Source organism: Belonocnema kinseyi, chromosome 2, assembly GCF_010883055.1.
Source record: "Belonocnema kinseyi isolate 2016_QV_RU_SX_M_011 chromosome 2, B_treatae_v1, whole genome shotgun sequence".
In the NCBI taxonomy this organism is placed as follows: domain Eukaryota; kingdom Metazoa; phylum Arthropoda; class Insecta; order Hymenoptera; family Cynipidae; genus Belonocnema; species Belonocnema kinseyi.
The window spans coordinates 39,016,230-39,041,343 of record NC_046658.1 but is presented as its reverse complement, the minus strand read 5'-3'; the positions used below and the strand labels follow the sequence as shown (position 1 = coordinate 39,041,343).

Below are 25,114 nucleotides of genomic sequence, written 5' to 3'. Positions count from 1 at the left end.
TCAAAGAGTTTGATTCTTTGAAATGATTAGGGACACATTTGAATCAAAAATTTTTCCATACTTGAATCAAGAATCTAGGTTTATTTAAATCAAAGAAACAATCATTTAATTCAAAGTAATATCAATTAAATTACAGTATATATTTTGTTGTCACAAAGGGTTCATGCATTTATAGCAATGGAGCATTTATTTAGATGAAAAAGGTATTGTGTTTACATAAATTCTTATTTCTTCAGTGGAAGAAAATATTTCATTTGATTACTAGAATTAAATTATTCATAACAAATAAACATTTCTTCCAACGAAGTAATCTTTTTTTTTTTTAATCAAAAATTTAATAATATGGCGTCATTTGTTTCAATTAAATACTTCTTTACATTAAAGAAATATATTGTTAAATTAAATATCCATGTTTTCGATTCGAAGAAAGACTTCGTTGGCATTTATGCCGAGGTTTAAATATTGTTTTCCGCCTTAAAATTTCCATGTCACGTTAGCGTCGTGGTCAAAACTGTGGGCTTTACACTCGATGGAGCCAAGTTCAGTTCCTGCTGGAGGTAAATTTTTCATCGAATTTTTCTGTTTCAGGTTCATCAAGATTTAAAATTCTGTGATTTGTTTAAATTAAGTATATATATTGATCAAAATGATAATTATAATTTATGTTAAAAGAATCGAGTTGCTTATATAGAAAAATATGTACAGTCGAACCTCGGACACTGTCACCCATCGGGATCGGGCATATCGGACACTGTAAGCTGACGTGGTCTTAGCCCTCAGCCAATCGGTGTCGAGTTACAAGACCGTATCGATACGATGTTTTGCATCAGGTACCCCTGATACTATACTAATGTTATCGAACAACATTTTTTTTAATTTTACAACAAATGAAAGGAGAATAGAAATACAAATAGATATTCTTCTTCTTTATTATGTAATTATTATTTACACACAGAAAACTAACTATAATTCTGAAGATCACATAGATGTCTGCTTACAATTAGTCAACATTCTTTTCGCAATGTGTATTGATATATTTTGTACGAAAATTAAATTTTTTCCAGTGTTCGGTAAGATGTTTTCACTTACCTCAATAATGTTCAGAACAGAGATTTAGTGTAATAACTTCATAAATATATATGACATTACTATTGTACAAAACAAATAAAAAAAAACCTCCAACGTCAACGTAATTTAACCTGCATTATCTCGACTGCTTGCATCAGCTAGTGCAAGCGACTTCAGACATTTCAAAGCCCGGTAAAGTTAAAATAAAAAATTTCAATCAGGAAAAATAAAAATTGCACTTTTCACTTAACTTATTGTGCAAAACTAAGTACATATGTACTTAATATGTACATATGTATATAAGTACATATGTGAGAAGGGGCTTCAAGGATGCGACGGCACTGGGCTAATCACCTGATTCTTACGGTGTCCGCGAAACAGCTGATGACAGTGTCCGAGGTGTGACAGTGTCCAAAGCTACAGTGTCCGAGGTTCGACTGTACTACAATTGAAGAACTAACTACTTTATTGCACTCGCACATGGTCTAAGTCAAGAAATATTTTTTTGAATCAAGAGATATATTTTTGTGCTTCAAATATTCAGAAATTTGCTGTGGGGAAATAGTTTTTTGAGCCTATAAGATATTTGCTAGACCTTAAAATATATTTCTTTCCTTCAATTCATATTTCCTCATCTTAAAGAAATATTCATTCCAATTCACGCGACTTTTATTTCGAACAATGAATCATTCATTTGGTGTAAAATGTATATTTTTTGTCTTAAATTAATATTTCTTTGATTCAAAGAAACATTTCCCTTCGACCAACAGGTCATATTTATTTGCCTCTAATAAATGTTTTTTTGAAAATAAACAGGACTTTCACTTACTTCAGCCAAGTAAAATTCACTTGGTACCAGTAATCCTTTTTTTCTTTTTTGAGGGATAATAACAAAAAATCTAATTCTATTAAATAAAATTTTTATTCATGTGCATTATTTTGAGGTTACGTCGTTTTTCATCTCTGCCATTTCGATAATTTGGAAATTATCTATGAAATTAACTTTTTTGATTGCCTGATAACAAATGTTAGTTCCGGGAGAATATACACCTCGAAATGTACACACACGTTGTTAGTAATATCAAATTTTTTTTGAGAAAAAAAACGTAAACAAAGTGTACGGGGACGTCCGTCAGCATGTCCCTTAAACAAAATGTAAAAATTTTATAGAAAAACCGGCTCTGCTTGCTCCGAATTATTATTATGTAGATGACGTACGCAATAAATTAGACAACAAAATTCGACCGTATGGCCTTAAAATTCAGAACCGATGGATCATTCTGATATCGCCGTAACAATAAAATGATCCTTTCATTGTTATAAAATAACAGTCAGTTTGAAAAAGTGATATTATAAAATCAAAGATTAATTAAATTCTAATTAGCCTTTTTTAGTGAAAAAGAAGTTCATGAAAATCGGTTTATATTTGCAGTAATAATGGAAATCTTTAACGAATAAATAACTGCTGTGCATTTACACTGCAGTTTTCCATCAAATTCAGGTTAAAGACGGTATTTTTTGGAATTTGTTCCACATGAACAATTTTTAATCCGTTAGTAGAGTGTTTCCAAGTATTTCTTAAATAACTATGATTGTTTAAACAATTATTATTTATTTAAACAATTGTTGTTTCCTTGTATAAATGGTGAAAAGTTATTTGCTGGAATAAATGGCACAATGAACCTATTTAAACAGTAATAGATTTTCTTCAGGATATGTACTAACTGAAAAAAAAAATTATTTATCAAAACAATTTTTTCCTGATAATCGTAAAAAATATTATTTTCTGCAATTAATGACACAATTAACGAATGGTAAAGTACTTTATTGAAAACTCGGCTTTCTGTGCTTCAAGATATGATTATGTAGATCACGTATGCAAAAAAATAGACAAACATATTCATAATGCCCGCTCCGCAGGCACGTTCTTACTGCGCGCTGGATGCGAGGCGCTTTGCACCTAGGGCGTGCGGGTACGCTCTCGCCCTCGTTCCCGTACATTTAATGAGTACACTTTACCTGCATTTTTTAAATATCATAAATATTATAACTTAAATCGAAAACTGTTCTTTTAACTTCTGATGAATTACAGCCATAAACTGGAACTGAACATTTTTTCTATTTGTTTTTAAAGAAGGTTCGAAAAGCACCTGCGACATTGACGATTACATTCTCATTACGACACTCACGCTTCACGCTTGATGACTTGTGTTCACTTGGAAAATGTCATCACGATAATTTGTAAATCTGGTTAAAATCTACTATAAAATGCATATTTTTGAAAATGATCCAACCTTTTGAATTTTTATCTAATTAGAAAAGCTCATGAGAATACTTTCAAAAAATATATATTTAGTCGAAATTTTGATTGATTTTTTTTTACTTTTTTAAATTTTCGAAATTTTGAAAAGCCTATAACTTTTTAAATTTTAATTGAAATTAAAAAGGTCATGAGGATGATTTGCAAGTCCTTCCGTCTTGTACCAGAAAATTTGACAACAATTTCTAAAACTTATAAATTTTTTTCCTTGAAATTTTGAAAAAGCTCATCAGAAAATCAGAAAAATATTGGTTTTCTATTGTTCCTGAACATTTTGAAAATTTTATAACTTTTCTAATTTTGATCGAAATTGAGAATTTAGTTAGGACAATTTGCGAGTCATTTACACGTATTTAAGAACCTTTGAAAAAATGTATAAAATTTGAATAAGAAAAATTGTTAACTTTTGAAAATGTTCTACATTTTTATTTTGGTTGAAAATATCTGTTTAACGAACCTAACTTTTATTTGGGGACCCTTGAGAAGTGTATCAAAGGCTGACTCAATTGGACAAATCCTTCAAAAGTTAGCGTGGCTACAACATTCAGGTCATACATAGAGAAAGACAGGCAGACATATAGACAGACACTCTCATGAATGAGAATGTAAAAATTCTGAATGAACTAGAAAGTTTGAATTTTTTTCTATTTATTCCATATCGATATCCATTACTTTAATTGTAAGTTTTAAAAAATACTAATATTTTTTTACTAAATTACATCTCATATCATGCAATATCTCATTTCTGATTTATAAAGTGCGTTACAATTATTTATATCATTGAAATTTCATTGATTGCAATTTAAAGATTTAGAATTTCGGAAGTTTTAATACCTGATGTTAAAACGGTTTTATTTCCAAGGCCAGTATTGAAAAACTATTCAGTTTTTCAAGCTTTAATATGAAATGTTAATTTCAAGAGTCTCTTAATTTTTAATTGTTGAATCGAAAAAGTTTCAAATTTAAACGTACAATTTTTAATACTGGTTTCCGTAATTTTTTTAATGTAACGACGTTTAATTTCAAACTTTTTGATTGGTCAGTTCATAATTTTAATAGAAAAATATTAAAGGCCTCTGATTTAGCCTCTCATTTGTTTCTTTTCGAGGTAATATATTATTGAACGTTTGAACTTATTTGCCGAATTATAAATGTTTCAATTTTTTTAATCTTTCAAATTCAGAAGAGTTCCACTTTAACTGATGTAATTTGCAGTTTAATTTTTATTAATTGGAGTAAAAAGATTTGAGGTAAATTTTGAATTTTATATTTTAACGACATTGGAAACAATTTTTAAACTGGAAATTTTTTAATGTCCAGTATATGGATTGAAAAACTAATCCTGACAAAATTTTAATCTGCTAGATAGTTGATTGAAACATGAAAATGCAGTGTTTACCCAAAACTTTAAAATGAAGCTAAATATTTGATCTGAACCAACCTGGATTTTTCCATCTTTTCTAAAATGGATATTCCCGCTTGCATTGCGTTGTATATGTTTTAAGTGAAACTGCAGTAGTGGACGGTATGGCCTTTTAATTAGTCACTATTGTGAATGTTTATGTTGGGGTCGTGGTAGGAATATAGAAGGGAAAGGGGTGTTGGTGTTTGGTTGCTGACGGGCGAAAAACGTAGGAGAGGGCACTGTTATGCAATCCTCTACCTATCCGACCTTCTCGGAGGAATTTATCATCGGTTTCCTGTGGCTCATTTTCCTATTGTCGAAAACTGGCTTAGGACGAGCTGCGGTTCGCCGCTCGTGATATTTGACAATTAATCTTCTACTACTTATTTGTCGTCAGAGACTATCGGTTTCAACTTGCTCACGCAAGGCTCTGTAATCCTTCTTAGTTTAAGGCAGGACAGCATAGATGTCTTCGATATATCTTATCCTTCCAACAACTCTTTATATTGAAGGAAGCGTCGATAGAAATACAACGTTTCAAATAATCGATTGCACTAAATTCCCTTTTAAGCGCGCTCCTATTTGATCCTACTTGGTACAGAAATCAGAACAATTTTCAATTTTCATTCGTCGTTCCCGATGTCAGGAACAAAGGACGGAGGGTGTCCAGCTTACGTTCGATACACTAACCTTGAACGCTGAGTTACACGCGCTGCAGCATCAACCTGGCTTGCACCTTGTCATCTTCGGTCGAAACGTCAATGATTATAGTACTTCTGACCCGAGACACAACCGCGATCAAAACTGATCACCGGGAAACTTGTGGTCACGTTATGTCGATCATTTCTGCTCGCAATCCTGTTGCGGAGATCTAATCGATCTTCGCTGCTCATGTCAACTTTCTTTCCATGATTAAAAAGTTAATTATTGCTATGGTAAAGCTCCTACACAAATCCTGCGATCGTCAGATTCAATAGTAATATCCGTTTGAGAATCGGCAGCATATCGACACTTTGACAATTGAACACTTTTATTTTAGTTGATTTTCTTTTCAATTTGACACGATTGAAAGATAATATTTTTTTTATATAGCAATAATATCTATTTGAAAGAAAAAGAGGGGAGATACAATATGATGAAAGATGTGCGAATGATCGTAATGGTCAAGCGAGCTTTCTAAAGGGCTGTGTTATTATCGCCCGAGGTAGGCAACCGGACTGACATCACACCTCATGCGGCGCTAGCGCCTTCTGTTAGGCAGCAAAACTAACGTACAGAGCTTGCGCAATACTTTTTCTAACCCGAGATACGAGCAGTTGAATAAGTCTTCGCTTGGGTTTAAAGACAAACAGTTTTATTTAATCCACTATAAGTCGTCGCGAATTTCAATAGAGTAGATAAAAAAAGCTGTAGCAGCAGAAAATATAAATATGGAGAAAAGGACTTTCACTGTGCTGTTATTTTAATCTTTTAAATATAATTAGTATTAAGTCAACTCAGATTATACGAATTCAAATGAATTAAGTTGGTCATTGTTCTTATAAAAAAAGTTGTGCAATGAAGGATTAATATGTGATCTTCATAAATACCACTGTTAAATTAAATAAAACGTATAAAGGTTTTTGCGCATCCTAAATATTAATCAATAAAAACGTGTGTATTCTTCTCAGGAAATGCTTTATTCTAGTCTAGAGATATAAAAAGGGAGTTCCATTATTTAACCCTTTTGTCTGGAGTCACTCGGAAAGCCACTTTTATTGCGTGTCTATCTGTATAATCTATAATACTTATATTATAGACTTAATATTAATTCAGCTATATCCCTTACATTTCTTACTTTTACTTTTACTCGAATTATTTTCTTCTGGGTAATGAACTGTATGACTGTATTATTATTCTCATTAAAGGCTGCTAAAGGATCTAGAAAAGGTTTGACATTTTTGTATGCCTTGGAGAATATGAAAAAGACATCGCATTTTTGTTTAAATTCTGGAAATCTTTCAATTTAGTGCATTTTCCAAGCTCTTTATCTGGAACCAGCACATTGTTTTTATCTTGCTATTTGTCTGGAAAATTAAAAAGCATCAGGCAAGTAATATAAAATTATTAAAAACTATATCACAGCTTAAAAATGAGTACACTGGTACTGCCGTATTTTTTTAAGTTTGAATCAAAAATTAAATAACTGCAAAGATAGCTTACATTATCTTCTCTTTCACTTTTTGCACATCTATTGCAATTACAAATTGGATTTTAAGCTCTTCACAGTCAGGCGAAAAAAAAACAATTCGCGCCAAAAATGTTCTCGACAAAAAACACTTTAGAATAACGTGATATTGGCGGATTGAATGTTTTTGGGCTCGCTGAATACAAATCTGATATTGAGTTTGCAAAATTCAAAATGGTTGATCCAATATGGCGAACATGAAATAGTAAACATGTTTGGATCTGGATTAAATTGATGTTGGTTAATTTTTTGGGGTCGCTAAATTCAAATCTGATGCTAGATTTTCAAATTCAAAATGGCGGATCCAATATAATCGACATGAAATATTAAAAATGTTTGGATATGACTAAAATTGGTTGTACATGAGTTTTTGCGGTCGCTGATTTCAAATCTGATCACAGCTGATTTTAAATCTGAATCAAAATTGCATATTTTTGAACATGATCCAACTTTTGGAAATTTTGTCTGATTAAAAAATTTCATGATGACAGTTTTGAAAAACATATATTTTACACCTAGTAGAAATTTGGATTGATATTTCTTAACCTATTAAATTTTTTTTTCTTTTTTTAGAAAATTTTCAAAATGTTGAAAGGCATATAACTTTGTGCAGTTTTATCGAATTTAAAAATGTTATTAGGATAATTTGCAATTCTTTTTGACGCGTATCAGAAAATTCGACAAAAATTTCTAAAACATATAAAAAATTTGTATTCAAATTTTGAGAAAGCTCAAACTTTTTGAATTTTTGTCTAATCGAAAAATTTAACTGACATAGTTTCTAAATATATTTGATATCTAGTGATGAATTTAAATGAAATTGTCTAATCTTTTAGAAAAATTTTTATTTTTCTAAACATTTTCAAAATTTTCAAAAGTATATAAATTTTCTAATTTTCATCAAAATAAAAAATTTCATTTGGATAATTTGCAAGTCTTCTATCCATCTATAAGAAACTTTGACCACAAATTTTTGATTACAAAATTTTTTTTTCACATTTTGAAAATTCTCTAAATTTTTTAATTTTGGTTGGAAATATCTGCTCAACGAATTTAGCCTTTATTTTGAGAACTTTAAGAAGTGTATCAAAGGCTAACTTGATTGGACAAATCCTTCAAACGTTAGCGTGGCTACAATATTCAGATAACCATACATACCGACAGACTTACAGACAGACACCGATAAAATTGTATGATTTTCGGATTCTATGAGTGCCGAAACGTAAAGATCCGTTAAAAACCAGAGATCGAAAATTTGGACGATTACATTACACTCTCATGAATGAGAATATAAAAATATAATAGTTGATATTTCAACAAATTTTTTTTTTAATTTCATATAAAAAACAATTTAATTTAACCAAAAAGGCGAATTTCCAACAAAATAGTTAATTCCTCAACCAAACAGTTACATTTGTAACAAAGAAATTGATTTTCCACGGATTTGAAAAAAAATGTGAAAGTAAAAATGTTTTACTAAATTGTAAAATTTGCAAAGCAGAAAGCCGACATTTTACAGAAAAGTTTAATCTTCTATAAAAAGGTTAATTTTCATTCAAATATTTGAATTATCAACTAATATTCGGAATCTTTAACAACAAAAATTAAAGATTAATAAAGTAGTTCAACTTTTAACAAAGGTTTTTTATGAATGTGAACACTATAATTAAGAACCATAAATTAAGTGGAATAAATCGCTTTATTATATTCAATTTAAAATATCTTATATCATTGGGCGAGCATCCCCCCCACTTCACATAAATTCGTTAAATAAAATTCAGTCGCTCTCTCCGAAAAATTTTCTGGTTCCGCTCTTGAAATAATCTAATATTTCCAACAGGGCCTTCCATGTTTATATAAATCTCCACGATATTCATTAAATTATATAAAAATTAAAACCTATCCCTTCTTTATTTACGTATAATTGAATCTTTTCAGAGTTTAACATTAAATTGAAAACATTGAATAATGGTTTATTGAAAGATTTTCAAAATATAACCAAATAATTGTGAAAAATAATATATTATACGGCTTCATGAAAAGGTTCACAAAAAAGTATTATTTTCGTTAAAAAAACGACCTGTCTAAATTCTATCTCGAATGTTTCCACTTTATTTGTATTTATATAATTATATGATGATTTTTATTGGAGATTACTTTGCGTCCATATTATGATCAATTAACAAATATATTTGATTCCTCATAGAGGAAGCATGAATGATTTTTTTAAGTATTGAAAATTATTAATGATATATTTTTAGATATTAGGGGATGTTCTGACGGGGTTCTCGCCTCACAAAAATATAAATAACTCAATAAATTCGTCTCGAATCAAGGAGTCTTTTTGATTTTTGCATAAGTTCCGAATTAAACTGTTAAAAATGTTTGGAATTCTATAACACTTCTACAATACAAGCGTAAGGTAAAATTTCAAACATGGCATTGAAATAACCAAACTGCAATACATGTATTGTGAGTATTGTAAATCATGAAGTCGACGTCCAGCTTCCCAATACTTTGTATTGGCAAGCTTGTATTGGGAGCCTTTGTAAGACAAAAATTGTGCACAAGGAATTCACGGAATTAATCGAAATCACGGAATTCAATAAATTTACAGAAATCACCGAATTCCAGGAATTCACAAAATTAATGGAATTCGTGATTTTCACGGAAAACACGGAACGCGCAGAATTCATGGAAATGAATGAATTCACAAAATATACGAAATTCTCAGAATTTATCGAATTCAAGGAATTTGTTAAATTAAAGGAATTTATGGAATTCAATGAATTTATAGAATTCATTGGATTCACTGAATTTGAGAAATTCACGGAATTTATGGAATTCAAGGAATTCACGAACTTGATGAGCAGAATTCCTGAAAGTAAAATCAAGAATTCAATGAGCAAATTTGGACAATCAGCATAAAATTTTTCCATTGAAATCTGGAAAAAAAATTTTCCTTTCTTCCTTAAAAAAACCCTTCCCTTTAGATAAAGACAGAAAAGAGGAAAGAAAAATTAGAATTCTCAATTTTCAGGAATTCTGCTCATTAACTTGATTATTGAACGTTAATTAGGATTTAAAATCTGATTTTAATCTCATTTAAATTTTTTCAATTTTTACGAAATTGAAAGTAATCACGGAATTCACAGTATTCACGGAATCCATGGAATTCACGAAATTTAAGGGTTTCATGATAATCACGCAATTCGCGGAATTCATACAATTAAAGGAATTTGCGGAATTTATGGAATTAAAGAAGTTCACGAAATTGATGGAATACATAAAATTTACGGAATTAACCAAATTCAAGGAATTCATGGAATCGAAGGAAGTCCTGGAATTTAAAGCATTCATGGAATTCAAGGAATTATGGAATTAACTTAATTTATGGAATTCACGAAATTCAAGGATTTCAGTAAATTGACAGTAATCACGGAATTCACATGGTTCACGGAATTAATGGAATTCACGGAATTTAATGAATTCAAGGGATTCATGGAATCAAAATAATTCTCGGAATTCACGAAATCCAAAAATTTCGCGCAATTTAAGGAATTCACAGAATTTGCAGATGTTCATAAATTCCATGCATTCCGTGAATTGTTAAATTTGTTGCATTCCTCAAGGTCTGTGAATTTCACGAATTCCGTGAATTACATAAATTTCATGAAGTCTATGATCTTGGAGAATTACTTTTAATTAAGGGAATTCTTTAGATTCCGTAAATTCGTGAATTCTATTTATTTCATGAATGTTGTAAATTCCATGATTTCCACGAATTCCATGAATTCTGTGTATTCCATGAAGTCCATGAGCTCCGTGTTTTTCTTCATTTTCATGAATTCCCTACATTCCGTGAATTCTTTGGATTCTGTAAATTCCGTGAATTCTTTGGATTCCGTGAATTTTTTGGATTCCACGAATTCTTAAATTCCGTGTATTCTTTGAATTCTTTAAATATCGTGAATTCCTTGGATGGCGTATATACCGTGAATTTCGTGAATTCCATGACTTCCTTGAATTCCATGAATACGCGCGTTATATGCTATATATTATCAAAAGTTTTGGTTTCGTCTGCAAATTTTTTTTACCAGGAATAAGTGTCCTGAGAAATGATTTACATTTTTTTCGCTTTATAAAGGTGTCGAGATATCCAGCCGCAAGTATAATACCGAAATTGTATTGGCTACTGGACTTTTATTGTAAAATTCCAATACATGTGAGGTACCATATTAAGATCAGAATTTGGAAACTACAACATTATGTACCGTAGCGTTACCTTACGTTTTGGAAATAAACTTTCCATACATGTAGTAGGAGTTTCCAACAGAAATTTTTAACAGTGTAGGCTATTAAAAATGTAACAAAAATCGCTATTTTTGGACTTATAAACCCCTTAATCTTGAAAAGCTGACGTATTTGAACAATCTTAAAGTCAGATTCATATTGAATTCACGAAATTACGTATAACCACTCTGCATTACTAGGCCAGAAATACCATGCAGTGCGGTGTAATCTAGCTGGCTGGCTATGCTGCTATGCCGAATTTCAATTAAATATATTAATCTTAACTGGTAGTTTATATTTATATTAATTATACTATAGCTAATATGGATTTTACTCTGAAGATGTTTCCATGATCTACGCGCTTTTGATGATATTAATTATAAAACTAGTCACTTTGTTTCATACAATCTAGAATAGCCATGCTAAAAAAATAGGCATTTCTGACGATTCTGTCGAGAATTTCTATCCTCAAAACTTGAGTTCGAAAGATAATCCTGATATATTAGTCATGTTGTACCGAGAGTAGAGTGACATACAAACTAAACCCTTTTATATTTCAGAAATTATGAAATTTTAACCCTTAAATCTCTTACTGAAAAATTGAAAAAAAAATTTTAATTGTAATCCTTTCCATGTGGCTTATCTGTAGGCTTATATGTGGGACCCTTCAGGTCCTATGATAAAAAAGATAAGGTGGAGTCTACACTTTAAACAGTCTACACTGACGGCGTTATTATTAGATGGTTTTGATCCATTTTGTCTCAAAATCGTAGAACTTTTGATATAATTGACCTACAAGGATGCTTTTTTTTATTGAAGATGAATGCTTAGAAAATAAAAGAAAAATATGGAGAAAGTGTTAAAAAAACGTTTTGACCTTAGAAATATATTTTGAAGTTAGAAATTGTTGTAAACAAATTTTATTTTATTGTAGAACTTGATGATTAAAAATATAAAAATAAAAAATGGCGAATCCAATATGATGAATCAAAATTGTAAAAATTAAACACACCTGATTACCAAATGCTACACGGAGGGTTTTCAGGTCACTGATTTCATATGCGAGCTCAAAATGTCAAAATTCAAAATGGCGAATTCAATATGGTGTATCACAATTGTGAAAATTAAAAACTATTTTGACACCTGAAATATTTTTTATGAAAATCACATGATTTGAAAATGTTTTGAATATTTATTTTAATAATAACTTCTGCTAAGAAATATTTATGAACTGATATAATTATTACCACTGCTGCCGCTACATTCTGCATAGCTTTCATCGTCCACGGACTCACAGATCAAAATTCCCGTACAGGAACCTCAGAGGATCCTGGACATTTTCCTGGACACGATCCTACACACGAACCAGCACAGGGAATTTTGACGATTCCTGTGCAGTAACTTGGCGAAGGAAACTGTACATGATCCTGCAATGGAACCTGCACCAACAAAGCATAGGTTTCCTGTGCCCGTCCTTTGCGAAGTAATTTGAAGCGCAAATTCCTGACTCGAAACACGCATGAGGTCCTTTACAGAAAGCTGTCGCGAAAATTCATGTCGCTTATCGCTATAAAGTCGCTTTTCTTTTATTCCCTTGAAAATCGAACTTAATATCGAGAGAGTCTGTGTATGAACCCGCGTCTCAAATCACTCTATGAACGAAACTGTACAGGACCATTCAGAGCTTTGTATGCTCCTGAATATATGCAAGCTAACCTAGGTTGGCTAATTGCAGATTCTATTGCAGCAATATGGACAGTTCACTTCGCAGAATTCCTGAACAGGAACCGTCCAGATTATTTTTGTAGTTTCGTTTGCAGGAACATGTCCAGGATCGTCCGAGGTTTCTGTACAGGAATTTTCAGTTATGGTCGCTTTCAGCACTTACCTGATCCCTGTTAGTTGCATCGCCCTCTTCCATGTGTCTGCAAAGGATTTTCAATTAATACGTAAAAATGGATACACTATATTGTTATTTTGCGGCTCAAATTTTCCGATATGATTGCCCTGCTTTTGTGCTTGAGTTATCCACATTTTACATCGTAAATAACTACTGTGAAAAATGAGGCCTGCTCATTATTCCAGTGAAATGTTTGCGCAAAGTTTTGGAGAACAAACTTAAAGTTCTCAGCGAAATTAAATAAGATAAACTATTCACCATTTTTCAAAGTTATCTTCAGATTTTTGAAAAATAATGACTGCTCTATAGCAAGGAAATTATGGGTTCTTAGCATCAGCAATGCTTCACAAATATCATTCACAAATTCCTGCTAAAACTCCGTGTTTCGGTCTGGTTTGTGGGAATTTCGTGAAAACCTGTTTTAATCTCTTCATAATATGGTTGGAATTCTGCATACAATTCATTTAAATTGCATAAAATCAATCTTTTCTGAACGAGAACTTTCTTGTCACTCACTCAGGCGCTTCCTCAGGCTTGAAAATTAGGCCATGCATTACTCTGAGAAGTTTTTCTCCTACAATTCTGAATTGTATAATTTCATATTTCAACCACAGACTATAAATGCCTAAATGCAGATCCTCTTAGAGCGCTTTTTTCAAAAAATGGCCTGGTTCTTGTTTCATTGCAATTAATTGAAAATTGATGCATTTTTTGCGCCTGAGAAGTAGCAAACTGCCACCATGAGTATACACATGGTGAACATAGTTCGTGGGCCCTCTGGCTGGCTATGAAACAGCGGGTGGTCTAGAGCAGCGATTCCCAAACTAGTGCCGACGGTCGGGGGAAGCCACCCCGAACCGGGCAGCCCACTAGGGGCGAAGCCAACCCAGGCCCAGTACCTTGGCAGCCCCCCCCCCAGCGCTATGAGGACCCTTTCATTCAATCACTAAAATCCTAAAGACATGGCTCAATTCAATTCTAATTATCTGAATCATTTTCCCGATGTAATTTTAAGAAAATGAAAAAAAAAGTTGATGAAAATCGGTTAACATTTCGAGTAATTAAGCATATTTTTAAGCACATGCAAAATTACAAGAACTGTCAACTGGCATTGAAGATATTAACCGATTTTTATCAACTTCCTTTTCATTTGCTTAAAATCAGATTAGGAAATTGATTCAACTAATTAAAATTTAACTTATTAACATTATAACACATTTTAATTTTTCTCAACCGGTTCTAACTCTCTCGCGTGAAGCATGCAACCTCCCGCATGACCCACAGTCAAGTATTCCCCTTGGGTTCTAGTAGAGGGGAAAAAATGGTAGAGTGGTGGCTCTGCCCCTCCCTGAAAACTGCAAAAAAAGTTTGGGAATCACTGGTCTAAAGTGTCATTTTTTCGACGATACTTAAAACATCGTAAGCCTAGGATCAAGCCGAGAATTCAGATTGAATGCCTGTCATGCCTCACTCAACTTTCCTATTGTTAGAGATTACAGTCGGTTGAAAGAAATTAGAAATGAGCAAATATTAAGGAATTTCATTTTAATATTATGTATTCGGTCCATTACATCACGATAAGACGATTAAAAAAAGAAAGAGGAAAATCGGTTAATCCGTTCAATTTCTGGATACACCTGTTTTATCTCTTCTCCGATTGTACGACAAAAAATACTGAAAGAAAAAGATGCTGCGCCCAAAATTGGAAACTGTTGAATGGAAAAACTATGAAATTTACATTTATTTCTTTCCATTTTCTTATTCGTTTCATTCATTAATTCATTTAATCATTCATTTATTCATTCATTTCATTATTTTAATTTCATTGTGGCTAGTTTAAATTGAAAATTCTGCAATCATAGAGAATCATAATTTTCCTATCTTTTTTCTTGAATCTTTATTTGTTTCAAATACAACTGCTTGCGTCACAATAAATGTGTTGTTTTGGTCAGAATTGATGAACTATTTTCCTTCAAGATTCACATCATTTGTTTCAATTTCATTGCTTTTCATTCGAAAAATTAAAATATTATTAACAGAAAACGGAGGAGCCTTCTTTTTCGAGTTAGAGACCTAGCCATAGAATTATAAAATTAAATGGCACAATGTGTACTGTTTATACTATGTGAAAATTTAATAAAAATAATAAATATATTTCCAACCGATTTACAAGACGGAGTGTTTGCTAAATAAATCCATACGAATAAATTTTATTTTCAACCCCCCCTCCCTACAGCGCCCCTATATGAGCCGAAAATAAAAAAACTACATTTTTACTTTCATTATTGTTCATTTTTAGCAAATATCCTTAGTCTTTTTCATACAAATTATTACTAGTGGGCAATCTGAATTTTTCCCATTACTTCTTAAACAATTTTCAATTGTTTACAGAAATATAAATTATTTGAATAATTATTTAATCCCAAAAAATCTAGAGAAGAATCGTATTTTATAATTGAAATGCAATTGTTTTTCATTGTTTGGAGTAGAAAATTGTTCTAAAAACATTATGTAATTATTTAAACAATTATTTATTGTTTATTTTCAAAAATTGTTGCAAGTGAGGCAGAGTAGTCTATTTCTTCTACATTGTTATTCTGAGCAACTTTTGGTAGATTTTGTTGTTTTCTGTATCTTGTTGACGTTGTTTTCTTGATGTAGGCCATCCATATTTAATTTGACATAAATTTTTAAAAAATCAATAATTAATTGCAAAAAAAATAACATTATGTAAACATAACATAAAAACATAACATTATGTTTGACTCAGAAAATACGATTTAAAAAGTATTTTTCAAAAAGTAATTATTTTAACAAGTTATATTTGCTTAAACAATTAAAAGGTCTGTCATATATTCGTTGTATACACTATACAGTCATGTAATACACTATTTAGTTATTGCAAACAAGCTGATTGAGCAAATTAGGATTGTTTAAACGAATAGAAATTTATTAAACATTAAAAGAAATGTATAAAAATTATGTAATTACTCAAAAAAACGTAGCATAGGATACCAATTTAGAAAAAGTGGACATCTCTAGCCCAATGTTCAAAAATTTGAAAAAAAAGAATAAACAATTGCTTAAATGATGATATAATGTTTTTAGAAAAATGTGCTACTCCAAAGAATGACAAACCATTACATTTCAATCAGAAAATACGATTGTTTGTTCCATTTTTTGGGATTAAATTATGGTTTAAATAATTTACATTTCTGTATACAATTGAAAATTGTGTAAAAAGTAATGGGAAATATGCAAATTATCCACTAATAATTATTTGTACTCCATCTTGTAAATCGATTGGAAATATGTTTTATCTTTTTTATTAAATTTTAGCATAGTATAAACAGTACACATTGTGCCATTTAATTTTATAATTCTATGGCTAGGTCCACAACTCGAAAAGAAGGCTCCTTCGCTTTCTGTTAATAATATTTTAATTTTTCGAATAAAAAGAAATAAAATGAATTAATGACTACATGAAATGAATGAGAAAATGGAAATAAAATAAATGCAAATTTCATACTTTTCCCATTCAACAGTTTCCAATTTTGGGCGCAGCATCTTTTTCTTTCAGTATTTTTTGTCGTACAATCGGAGAAGAGAGAAGAAAAAAGGTGTATCCAGAAATTGAACGGATCAACCAATTTTCTTCTTTCTTTTTTTTTAATCGTCTTATTGTTATATAATGAAGCGAATGCACAGTATTAAAATGAAATTCCTTAATATTTACTAATTTCTAATTTCTTTCAACCGACTGTAATTTCTAACAATAGGAAAGCTGAGTGAGGCATGACAGGCACTCAATCTAAATTCTCGGCTCGATCCTAGGTTTACGATGTTTTAAGTATGGTCGAAAAAATGACACTCTATAACAGCGATTCCCAAACATTTTATGCAGTTTCTGGGCAGCGACAGGCCCGCCAACCTCACATTTTTTCACAATACCCTGCCGCCAAGGGGGGACCCTTGATTGCCTGCGGTGCGGGCGTAGAACTTGCCGCGTTCGACCTTCCCATTGTAATAATCTAAGAGCCGAGGCCGTTTTTGTCGATTTATTAGGTAACGATTCTGCCACTATTTTTCTGATTGTTGAGCATATACTGATAACCAAATGTGACTTCTCCAGGGGTAGTCCCGGGGAGAAGGTGTTCAATTGCTCATTCGAAGTTGTAAACAAAATGATTAAAATAAGTCATATGGTAACGCTTTATTTTTCTGTGTTAAATGTCAAGACAATTAGACAATGTTCCGTGCAATTGGCAGAACAATAGCCCGGTGCGGAAGGGGGGGCAGAACGATCTAGAGGTGTAAAAGAATATGTCATTTTAAAGTTATTTTCTAAAACAGAAATTTTTTATATAACATTCTACTCATTATTCAAAACATATATTCAAAGAGGCAGAAAAAAATCTCGGGGATAACATCCTGGCAGAACATCGCGAACTGCCCGGTTTTGACATTGGACATTGTGCGTCGGTTGACGGTCCTGATACTGCGAGCAGAGTGGCGTAAACTATGTCTCTAGTTACGCTACTGATCGTCTTCGGAGCACAAGTGACCACTCTGCTCGTAGTGTTAGGGCCGTAAACCGACGCACAATGACCTATGTCAAAACCGGGCAGTTTGCGATGTTCTGCTAGGATGTTATCCCCGAGATTTTGTTCTGCCTCTTCGAATATATGTTTTGAATAATGAGTAGAATATAATATAAAAAATTTGGGTGTTTGAAAATAACTTTAAAATGACATATTCTTTAACACCTCTGGATCGTTCTTCCCCCCCCCCCCCTTCCGCACTGGCCGATGGTTCTGCCAATTGCACGAAGCATTGTCTAATTGTCTCCACATTCAAAGCAGAAAGATTCACCCGTTACCCTATGACTTATTTTAATAATTTTTTTTACAACTTCGAATGAGTAAATAAACACCTTCTCCCCGGGACTACCCCTGGAGAAGCCACATTTCATGATCAGTATATTCTCAGCAATCAGGAAAATAGTGGCAGAATCGTTACCTAATAACTCGCCAAAAACGGCCTCGGCTCTCCGACTATAAGAGAATTAGAGCCAATTAAGAAAAATGGAAAATTAAGTAAAATATTCATTAGGGAATTTTAATATAGTGCATTAGACTTGTTAGATTTTAAGGAGAACAATTAAAGAAGATAGACAAAAATCGGTTAATAACTTCAAAAGTTATAACATTTTTGTTATGCTTCAAAGTGGTCCAGTAATGGATTTTTGCGGACAAATCAAGCTGAAGGTCGTAATTTTTGGTTGATTTTGAAGTGATAAAATATTAAATACTCTAGACAAAGTTCCGCAACAATCTCTCGAGGCCGAATTTCCATTTGCATTTTGTGTTAAATGTTATGTTATTAAACAATTTAAGAAAATAGGATTTTCTGAAGTATTATTATTTATCTTTATCTAAACCAAAGAAGTACAACAAAAATCAACAGAAATTGATGCCAAGACAGAAATATCATAATAATAAATTATTGCAACAAAAAAGTCACTGTTATAAGCAAATTTTATAAACAAAAATACATTTATAGAACTTTTATAAGACCAAACATCTTTTTTCAAGACAAATCATCTTTAAATACAACACAATTTTATTTCACATTAAAAATGTTGTTAGGCAATAGTATGAGTCACTGTTCTTAACAAGTTAGATAAACAATTGCATTATATGGGTACGTTTTTGGAGAAAGAAATTATTTTCCCAGCAACTACTCTTCGTGAAAAAATTATTTTTTTCTGTAGAAACACACGAATATAATTCAGTTGTTTATATAATTTTTCAATAACAATATCTAATACTTATTCTTTACAAAATTTCTAATGTGAAAGAACATTTTAATGTTTTTAAAGCTGATTTTTTTATGAGGAGAAAATATTTAATTCTAGGAAAGTTCCATAAATGTGTATTTGTTTATAAAATTTGTTTATAACAGTGACAGTTTTGCTTCAATAATTGATTTTTAAAATATTTGTGTCTGTGTATCAACTTCTATTGTTTTATGTTTAATTTACTGGCTTACAAAAAGATAAAAAAAATAATACATGGGAAATCCTATTATTTCGAATTGTTTTATGACATAAAATTTAACACAAAATGCCTGGTTCTTTTAAAAGATCAAAAATTTCTTTTTATTTCTCATGGCGTTCATTGTCTTCTTTAATAATCTATCAAAAAAGTATTATGAAATTCCTTCTAAAAGTACTAGTTGAACAAAAACTTGGAAAGGATTACAATAAAGTGTTTTCGAGAAAATAGACTTTCCAGATTTTCACGAAAAATGAAGTTAATTTATCCATTTGAAACCATTTTTCAATATATTTTATTGCTTTTAAAAATAAAAAAATCAATTCTATCGACAGAAAAAGACCAGTATTTGAAATAGGTCGAAAGTTATAGAGGCTTCAAAAAAAATTTTTTTTTTCGTAAAAAAAATTCCAAAATGAAAATAAGCATAACTTCGCACAACATTCTTTTTTGTGGGCAAATTAGAAAAAAAATTGATTCCTCTCTCCTGGTAAGTCTTAAGAACAGCATACTTTGTTCCAGACAGATTCTGTAACTTTAAGAGTAAAATTCGCCTGATTCGATACGAATTTAGTTTCTTGTCAAATATGGCTGCTTTCACATTTAAACCACTGTACATAGGTTGGCAAAATGCAAATTTCTTACGGTTACTCGAAAGATGCTCCAAGACCCAAGAAGCATGAAGACTTTATGATCTGACGACCCGTCTAAGTGAGATTTATGCTGCCAGTGCATTCAAATTTCCTAACAAAACACTGCATCATAAATCATATCTTCCGGCATTCCTTGCAAAAATGGAAAGCTTAATTTCACTTGGCTGAAAATTTGTCAGTTTCCTTCCGAGATTCAAAGCAGATGGATCTACCTCTCTGCTTCAACTTTTCTAAGGAATAACTACATAAGTTTCGGTGCTGAAAATTACATAAGTGATAGTAATTACGAAATTAAACGTGGAAATTTCGAACTTATTATTGGACGTGTTGTGAGTGCTGTGCTATTTTAAATAAAAGATGAGTGATTATCTGGCATACGGTTTCCGTTTGGGGGAAAACCAACCTCAGTGCGTTTTATGTCTCGCGAAATTTTCTTCAGCCTCAAAGGCACCTTAAAAATTAAAAAGACATTTGGACAGCTTACATCCGCAAGATGCAGGGAAGCCGGTGCACTATTTCCAAGACAAATCGGAAGTTTTGCTCTTTGAGGAGGGCAAAGGATTATTGAACGATCCCATGAATAGCACCGATTCTTCCGACAATACTAAATTGTTAACTGCCTCATTTTATTCGGCATTAACAATTGTCCGAAATTCCAAGCCACACACGCTCATGGAATCAACAGTCATGCCCATAATGATCGACGCTGTTCGCGAAATCTTGGGAGAAGCTGCAGCTGTAAAGATATCGAAAATGCCTCATTCGAACAATACAGTTCACCGAAGAATTGAGGAGATGTCAACTGATGTGAAGAAGCAGTTGAAATTGTCTGTTGGTAAAAGTCCATTTTTCTCTCTGCAAATTGATGAATCAGTTGATGTCTCCGGTGCTGCTCAGCTGCTCTGCTATGTCAAGTACGTGGGAGAGGAAGAGATCAAGGAAAGAATGCTGTTCTGTTTGGCGCTACCGGGAAGGACCACGGGAGAGTGTCTTTTCCAGGCGATGATCGACAAAGTTCATTTTTTTAAATTCGATTGGAATAAATGTGTTGCCATTTGCACAGACAGAGCTGCTGCGATTACTGGGAAAAATGTAGGGTTCGTAAAACGTATTTTAGAAATAGCGCCAAATACGAAATGGACAAATTGCATGATTCACAGATATGCACTGGCTGAGAAACATCTACGCGGGGATTTAATGGCTGTGATGGAGGTATGTGTCAATATCGTTAATTACATAAAAACTTCATCTTTAAAGACTCGTTTATTCGAAGAACTATGCTCCGAATTGAGAGCAGATTTCGTACACTTATTGTACCATACAGAAGTAAGGTGGCTGTCCCGGGGCAAAGTTATGAATAGATTAGTGTTATTAAAAGATGAAGTCTATTTGTTTTTATGTAACGAGAACAGGCCTGTGGCGCATGAGTTTGATGACCAAACGTGGGCCGTAATAGTGAAATGATCACTCTTCAGTACGAAATGGAAGGGTTCTTATTAAAAATTGATTATTGAGTTCATCAGCTAAGAATGCACCAATTTGATGCATTACCTCTACTAAAAGTTCATTCTGCCAGCTATCCACCAGATGCATATAGTCTGGATCTGTTTACCACGCATTTGAATGAGATGAAAGTGTTAATCAGAGAGTATTTCCGCCCTCTTCGGGAATACGAAAATGAGTGGATCATCAGCCCTTTCAACGCAGTTGTTGTCCACAACGTTTAAATTGAAACAAATTTACAACATCAGGTGTTTGATCTGAGTGTCAACCTGCGAATGAAAGCTGAATACACAAATCGCACGGTTTTTCAGTTTTGGGTATCTCTGAAAGATAAATATCCACAACTTTCATCTCAAGGTCTGCGAATCTTAATGCTCTTTCCGACTTCCTATCTCTGTGAGTTAGGATTTTCAACTGTAACATTTTTGAAAAATAAATACTGAAATAGATGGCAAAATATTGAAAGTGACCTCATGCTTGCAATCAACTCGAATATTCAACCCAATATCGAACGACTTGTTAACGAGAAACAAGCTCATCCAGAAAATTAGGTTAAATATGCGATTTCTTTGCGACTTGAGCTTATATTAAAAAGTTAAACAACTCTTTTCTCACATGATAATAATGCATTTGTCCTATTTCCTGTCATTTTCAATGTAAACCAATTGACTGATTTTCTCGAATCTCATTTTGAAACCTGCTAAGTCTCAAAATGAAATGTATAATGTTTATACAATTTAGATAAGTCACTTTTAAAAATCGTCGAAAAATGTAAAAAATTATTTTTTTTTGATAGGTTTCGAAATTTTATTAAAAATTTTTACTCTATTTGAAATATATATAGAAACTATCCGAATTCCATTATCCGGTGAAACCATCATGCAAAAAGTTACAGCTTTTTTGAAATTTAAAACAAAAGTTTGTTATGAGTTTCAGCAATTTTGGTCAAAGTTTCTGGTAGGCAACAAAAAGACATTTTCATTATTTCAATGCCATTTATAATTTTGATCGCAATTGAAAAAGTGTTGTGCTTTTCAACATTTGGAAATTTTTGCAAAAAATGACAAAAAAAACACAGTCACGCAATAAAATGTGGGGATCTGGTAACAAGACACACGTATTCCTATGGATTTTGGGGCGCTGAATTCAAGTTCGGTATCAAAAATCACCCATCACGTCATGGTTGAGCCATAACCTCAAAAAATGACGAAAAATCATGCACTGAGGCAAATAAATTTCCAAATAATACCAGTGATGCAAATTTTCACTTCAAAAACATGTCGACAACTGTGAAGGATCACCCTTTGCCTGATATCAACTTATTTAATATAACTTTACCCAACAGAACCTGACCTTACCTAACCTGAATTAACAGAAATTTATTGAACTACACGTAAAGCTCTGGAAGCATATTTTCCCAGTAGCAAATGTGTGCTACATCGAATGGGTCAACTCGAGCCTAACCCAGAAATAAATCTGGCCTAGCCTAACCTAACCTAACCTCACCAAACACAATTAAACTGATTGTGTTGTCCCGTTGTGTCTGCGGTACCGTTTGAATCAGCTTGGGCTTAACCTGCAAAGAGGTCAAACCTATCCTAACCTAAGAAAACCTAACCTAACTTAACTTCACATTACACAATTAAACTCATTGTGTTGTCCCGTTGTGTTTGCGGTACTGTTTTATTTAGCTTCGGCTTAACCTACATAGAGGTTTAAGCCTATCCTAACCTAACAAAACCTGCCCTAACCTAACCTAGCCGAATGAAATTCAACCACACGTGTAGCTATGTAAGCCTACGGTTCTCAATCTTAAATGTGTGCTCTATTTAATAGGTTAACTCGATCTTAACCTACAAATGAATCTAACTTAACAGAACCTAACGAAATTTTGCTTAACGCAACACAACTTAACTTAAGTGTTCCCGTTGTAACACAATAAAAATCATTTCATTGTACTACAGGTGGTTAAAAATTTAGACGCACATTACTCATTTGAAGAAACTTAGATCTACATGTAGAATTGACCCCATTTCAATTAACCTGACAATGTTTGTATCAATTAAAATGCAGAACTGTAACTTAAACATGCAAATGAATAAGAGCTTTATTCAAAAATTTTTTCTCTCTGCTTTTCTTAGACTTAAGGGATATATTTATACTATCTTTCGTGTTTACATTTTATCTTGCTTTTTATCGTAATTAAATTGATTTATAGACCTACTTCAGTCTATTTTCTGCCTGCTATAACGTGTCCTTTTTTCTTCGAAGGAACGATGCAAAGGGTTACGCTTAGGTTTAAGACTTACATTCGTTTCCCTTTTCAACATCCAGCAAAAATCAGCCATCATGACCTCGTCCTTGTTCTTCGCTGAAATCACCAACATTTTCTGGAAACTTATCCAGATGGGAATCTAGAAAGTAAAGTTTTAAATTCATGAAGCAGCCTAACTTTTTGTTGTTTCTTATCATTTTCGCAACAATATTCTCGTAGTCTGGAGTTTTTTTGTTACCGCGGAAATTTGCGTTTACTGCTTTAAAACATTCCCAAGCGTCCATTTCAATTTTCGTTATATAGCTCACGAAATTAGTATCTCTTGTCAATATTCGAATCGGTGGTCCATCAAAGACTCCTTCTTTCAATTTAGCGTCTGAAACATTAGGGAATTTAAGGGATATATACTTATAGCATTGTCCATCTCTGTCTAACGCCTTGAAAAATTGCTTCGTGAGCCCAAGCTTTATGTGGAGGGGTGGTAGTAAAATTTTTTCTGGATCAACGAGGCTTTGGTTGATGATATTATGAGAACCAGGTTTGAATGAATCTCGTAAAGGCCAATGTATTTTGCTGTAATGATTGGCTCGATCTCTGCTATTCCACAGGCATATAAAGCATGGCTCTCTCGTGAAACCCGATTGTTGGACTAATATCATTATTATGATTTTGAGAACACCACATATTTTCCATTTGTGATTCGTGTAATTAACTTTTTCAAGAAGCATTTTAACATTGTTATATTCTTCTTTGATGACCGTTGAGTGAGCTATAGGGATAGGAGCGTAAGTATTCGTGTTATGCAGTAAACCAGCCTTAATGCTGCATTTTGACGAATAAATGAAAAGTCGCCATTCTTCGTCTCTGTACACATTTTTCTTCAAGTGTTTCATTAGTCCGTTAACGTCAGTGCAGTACACCAAAGACGTCTTTTCGTCTTTAACGAAAAACTTTCTGAATTCTTGGTGCCTGTCGCGATAGAATGAAACTTTTGTCTTTGGCTCTAGAAGATTTCTTCTTTTTAGAAATAAAGCGGCAAATTCTGCGCCGTCTGTCGGTAATCCAAGATCTCTAATAAAATCATTCAGTTCTAGTTGCGACTTTTGGAACCTTCAATTTCATTTTATGCACGCCGTATTCGTCATCTTTTTCGTCGTTTTCATCGGAATCATCAGAAATGTTTTCTGTTCGATCACTGGTTTCACTACCATCTCCAACTTGACTTTCAACTTCCATTCTATCATCTTTTAAAGCGCTTAAATCAGTCTGGCGTGCATTTTTATTGATTTAAATTGCTCTTGTGACTGTGCAGACATTAATGTACGAAATGTTATTTTTATTTTTGGCGTTGAACCCTTTGATGGAATTCATGCAAAAGTAGCAGTCCTTCGCAATAACGGGTTTTTTCCATGTG

The 25,114-nt window shown here is 32.5% G+C and overlaps 2 protein-coding genes across 5 annotated transcripts in view; one reads left to right on the top strand and one right to left on the bottom strand.

The window, feature by feature from the left end:
* The window catches only part of LOC117183134, a 67,968-nt gene extending 61,991 nt beyond the window's left edge, over nucleotides 1–5,977 (bottom strand). The window contains exon 1 of the mRNA XM_033376333.1: nucleotides 5,484–5,977. The gene's annotated coding sequence lies outside the window, so the exon portion shown is untranslated. The remainder of the gene's footprint in view (nucleotides 1–5,483) is intronic.
* LOC117183132 (pseudouridine-metabolizing bifunctional protein C1861.05) overlaps nucleotides 1–25,114 on the top strand; it is a 442,705-nt gene that overhangs the window by 131,798 nt on the left and 285,793 nt on the right. The gene's annotated exons all lie outside the window — the stretch shown is intronic.